The following is a 6,000-nucleotide window of genomic DNA, read 5'->3' on the forward strand; positions in this document are numbered from 1 at the left end:
CTACCCCTTAAATGACAAAGGGGTGCTGTTTTCGGATGTGACTTTATCTTTCTTCGCGCGCCCTTTCGCGCCCTACAACCCCCAACTGCCTAACTGGCGTCCAATCTTCCGACGCATCAATCATCCGTCCGAAATGTCACTTAGACCTCTTCATTCAGCGCTCCATTATGAATTATAAGCGGCATTTGTTACTCCTTTCGCAGATTAAAAAATACATTAGGCCCCTTGTGACATCCACCTGTTTTGGATAGTATATTTTTGTATACACCCCTGGTAGCATTTATGTCGGAAAACCGAAGATTGATATATTTATGTTTGAGAGCATACTTCTGCTATATTAGCATTGGTAATGTTTAAAATAATAAAATGGGATTGGAAAAATTCAAGAGCTTTTCCGAACAGCTCAGGATAAGGAAGCCTTAGTCATGATAATCTTCATCATCCGGAAGACAGAATGAAGAGACAATACGTACACCTACCTTTATACAATAATATATACAGGGTCCTTTATAAAGGTATGTACATAATGCGCATTTCTGAAAAAAAAAGATTTATTGATCGCACCGGTACAAATGCTTTAAATTCTTCTAATATAGGTATATATTTTGAAACAAATACACTCAAAAACTTATTTCAATCTCTTGTCTTAATTTTTGGCGTATATTTAGTGCACAATGTAGCGTGTTTAGCTATTGTGTACGCGGTCTCGAGTTCGATTACCGCTTAGAGTACACGGCCGCGGTACACATTGCAATTTGGGCAGATAGTTTTCCAATTTATAAAATTGTTTCACGTGTTGATGAGACCATCTGTAGTTTACGAAACTTGTCTTGTTAATATTAATACGTTTTATTTTATATTTAAAACTATCCCACAAAGCCCAATCAATACATAATACTTTGTCATATATTTTGACAATTTTATCTCAGTCATATGGAATACATCACTGGCAGTACTACAGTCCAACAGTTGACCCTCTTGCAGTTAGGAAGGTCGTAAATCACGAACCAGATTGTGCGCGTGGAGATCGAATAAAAATTGAATCATTTATTAAAAATATTAACGTTTTAAATTTTTCAACTCCCTCAACATGTTTCCCTTGTGGTTTGAATATTTTTCTGATGAAATTTGAATTTTGTGCGTTTCTAATATTGGATATACCTGTTTCCAATGTGTTGAACTTTTACTAGTAGACATCGATATCATTGTGTAAAATTATAAAATATGCCAAAAATTGTAAGAACGCAGAATTTTATTTGACCAGCAACCAGGTTTCGTCGTTACCGACATCACCAATCTGATGATGTCGGTTACGACTAAACCCGGTTTCTGGTCAAATAAAATTCATATGGAAAAATTACGTTCTTGTTATTTTATAGTTATATAGTTGTGTCGGGTTGTGGTCCTATGATTAGTTTTCATATGATTAGTGTTGATAAGAGTTTATCGTTTCAAACCCACCTTACTACAAGTTGATACCTATTTCTTATAATGAGCCGTTTAGGCTCACATAAATAGTATAAAATTGAAATATTTGCGTAAATAATAAAAATACAAATATTTCACAAAAATGTAATACTGCACAAAATCTAGAATACCTTATTTTTAATACAACCTTGAGGCGATTTTTCATGAAAATGGCTTTATAAAAATTAGCCACATTCATTATACATAATTATATTGACTTGTGGTTGGCGCGTTCGGCTACCGTGCTGGTGGTCTCGGATACCTACGGGGGTAAAAATGAATAAATTATATTTTTTACGCTAATATTTATTTTTAATTACCCGGAAGCGGTGTCGTGCACAGAGTTTTTAATCAGGGCAGGCAGTAGGATTTGTTATGGATAAGGCCTATGCCTTAGCCTACTATGGGCACTGGTCGTGTTTCTATATGGAACGCGAGTAATTCACGGCTCTGCCCTCAGCTTAGGGCTGATCACACTTCCTTCATGTATTTAACGATCAATATAACACTGCCTGATTACAATGCAGTGCCCTTTGCATCATTAAGTGTGGATGAGGGTTAGGAAAAATACTGAATCAGGATTTTATTTATATATATTTCATAATATCGCTCACTCCTTTCAAGAACGTCATAAATAAAAAAAAACTTGATTTTTCAGGAGACCGTTTTAAAATTTTAAAAATATAACACAAATATCAAGCCACTTATTGAACTTTTTACTGTTTAACAGATCTTTTTAGGTAAAACCTAACTGTTTTTTCTCCATTTGAAAAATATTCAGTTTATTTTTAAAAAAATTACTTAAACAATACATTTTCTTCAAAATGCAAAACAACACTCTCTGACCTGTAGCGGGTAAATATTAAGTAAAAAATATGCCTCTTTTGCTGGGATATAGTACATTTTCTGGGCATTCCGAAAACATGCACAACTGAAAATTTACGATTTTTGATTTATGACGTTCTTGAAAGGAGTGAGCGATATGTATTAATTTATTTTTAAATTTTCCAAGAAACTAAAAGAAGTTTTTTTTACACTATTTTTAACCAAAATACTTATTGCACAAAAATTAAATCTTCTTGTAAAAAATTATAATTGGATTTACGGATGGTTATTATTTTCCTCTGGAAATATACCTTAGTTGATTTGTTTGGTTGGAAAAGGGATTGTTTGAAGATATAATTCACATACCATTGCGAATTTGGAAAACGTGATTTATAATTGGAAATTTATTAATGAACTACTTGTAACAAGGCATCAACTACCTTCCACTATTAAGGTTTCAGTAATCTCGAGAAACTAATTATAAGAGCGAACACGAGTACCTGCTATGTGTACTTCACTTTCTAGGGGTGGAAATTTATCTAAAGCTCCGCCATGTGTGGCGTAATGCGGGTGAGGTGACGTCACTTCACGACGAAACAACCCCAGGTACAATATGATAAATAAATAAGTAAATGTTACATTTTTGGCATCTTTGACACTTTCCCCCCTTCAGACTCAGCCTATTGACACCTTTTTTCTTTAATATTTTTTTATCCCTCATTATCATCATCATATTATAATCCATATCAGTATAAGCACCATTGAGGTAGTATTTTAGAAAAATGGCGCCTTAAAAATTATTCCAGACTATTATTATTATTATTATCTCAACATAGAAGAAGAATATATCTGTCAAAGACTGGTCAAGTGATCACTTTACACACGTATAACATTAACAATTCTACCTATGATTGACAACCAAACTACTCTAATTTTGGATGTCATAGATGAACCATCTTATGACGTTCTATGATTGAGTTCACAAAAGTTATCTATGGTTGGATAAATCCAAACTTTTATTTAGCAGAGACCCTTTATTTGTATGCAAGATATATGATTTCTTCTATGTTGAGATGTCAAATAATATACCACAAAGTCTCCTGATATGGGAATATGAAAATGGAGCTGTAATTTTTATTTATTTATGCTTAATATATCTACAGAGAATTCTCTTTAATTATTTTTTTATTTTATTTATTTTTAAACATATCATTTTCAAAATAATCTGCTTTAAGTGAAAAAATGTACCTTGCAAAAATACTCAAAAAATTATTGCAGTGGTCGGAGAACTTTTATATTAAAAGGTCCCAGTCTATGACTGGGTAAAAAAATCAGTCTTAAAATTTTTATTTGATAAGTGAGTAAAAGTTCGTTGAATTTGTTTTTTAAATAAATGATATTTTTTCATCTAATAAAATATAAGCATGTACATGTCTGTAAACAAAGCAATTAAATGTTATTAATCACTTCAAATTATTAAGTGATAAAAAACACTATTAATTATTCACCTGACTTTTGTAACTGTTGTTACTTTCAATAAATATATAATTTAAAAAAAATAAACAAAATACTTATTTCATCATGATATTTTGTTGATGGGTAAATCAAAATGTTATAGTGGGTAATTCAATTACTCGTTTTATTACGAATCATTGTATTATTTTGATCTTTGGATAGCGATTGACAGCTTTTCACATGGCGATAAATACGTATGAGGTATAGCATTGTGCATAAATTTGGCATTATGTATCGTATCTCGTATCTCCACTCACACCGAGGCTTAACCGCCACCCGCCAGGTAACTAGCGAATGACTTATGTCTATGAACTTGAGACATAGGCTCCTATTCTCGTCCCAATTCCCATACGAATATAATATTTAACTTAAAAGCCCTGTCTCCTTACAATATATGAGGAAAAATTCGGCATGTATTTCACCTATGTTCAAAATAAATAAGCTAAATGCTTCACCAATCGCTCAACTGATGGCATAACAATCGGACACATTTCACGAATAAATCGAATACCTTACCGGTATGCAGAAGGATCTAAGACTATTGCATATATACAGGTTTTAAGAAAAAATGCAATAGCATCCATATTCAATAATGGGCAGAATGGTGGACGTTACATAAGTGTATAAGCTTAAACCAGTCAAATGACAGGCCGTAAGTCCTGGGATGCTCAGACTTCTATCACCTTTCATAAAAAACGCAATATTAGACACATTAAAAAAGAAAATAGATATTTTTAATTAAAGTTTTATTGAGTAAATACCACAATTTCTTCAAATCTATTATGACACGTGTTTCGATGCATTCCGCATCATTTTCAAATACCATATTTTACGGTATTTGAACGATAATTATTTGATTATATAAATTTACAATAATGAAATCACGGCTGTTCAATTATTTAAATTACTTGAGCGTGATTAGGTCAGGAGTCGGAATAATTGGCTGTAATGTGTGAAGGGATGAATGAATGTGGAAGAGGCAAATAATGTTTACGAAGTCAGAGAGATGTAACGTTCTTTTTTCACTGCCTACCCCTGCAGCGTGATGCTTAGTTATGTTTGAATAGTAAAAAAAAAATTAATCACCATTAATTATTATATCTTACCCAAGGTAGACGACTCCCGGGCAGATCACCAAATAGATGGATTGACAGCTGGGAATCGATATCGCGGGAGGCTAATCCCTCTTAAAAACAGGCCACAAGGCTTATATCAAGAAGAAGAAAAAAAGAAGAAGAGAAAGACAATTAATTGGAATAAATCCTCATTATTTCAATTTTCACGCAGTCTTGAATAATCGTTGTCGAGTCGAGGCGGTTGATTTATTCTTTGAATTCAATCTTAATTTTATACTTGTGAATAATATAGCTCGTTATTAGGATGAATCGCCTCACTTATTTTATTAGCTTCCCTTGTTAAAGCAGTAAGCCACTTACGCTAGACGGTGGAGAGAAACTATTGTTATTTTCTTGTCGTAAATTAATATATTCTAGCGGTCGGGGGTGGGGGTGACTTATTAACTACTCAAATGCCAGGTTAATTGGAGAAAGTTTAAAAACACTAAAACCCAACATTTTATTTTACCAGTAAGTTTTAATGGAATTGACAGTGTAGTCGTGAGGTACATTCACTATCAACATAAACTAAGCGCCCTCGAGATACTATTTTACGAAAATGAAGCTATATATAATCTAACCAAAAGTATTATTATTATAGAATTCTTCTTCGTCAAACCCTTACCTACAGGTAACACCCAATGATGCATAGGGCACTGCATAATATAAAAGCAGTGTTATCTTGATCGTTAACACAGGGGAAAGGTGATTAGTCCAGCACACTTCAGGTACCAGTCCGGGGTAATATTGAAAAAATTAAAGAGTGAAAAGTCACTTATATTTATTAAACCCCCCTCTAGGAATCGAACCCGGGACCTTAATTACGATAACCGACCATTCAACTACAGAGGTGGACAATTATAGAATACACACCATATATATGGGGAATTTTTGGAACAGGTAGATGAATTCGTATATTTGAAATGTATGTTTTCTAGGGATAGAAAGATTGATTAAAATATAGAAAGGAGAGTAAATGCTAGGAACAGAGTTAATGGTGAGCTAAAATCAGTCATGGCAAATAAAAACCTTTCAGCGAAAGCTAAACTGGCAGTGCACAATAAAGTCCTGGTTCCAA

This window comes from Brachycentrus maculatus, unplaced genomic scaffold (assembly GCF_059751285.1).
Source record: "Brachycentrus maculatus isolate JH-2025_06_01 unplaced genomic scaffold, ASM5975128v1 h1tg000158l, whole genome shotgun sequence".
Lineage (NCBI taxonomy): Eukaryota > Metazoa > Arthropoda > Insecta > Trichoptera > Brachycentridae > Brachycentrus > Brachycentrus maculatus.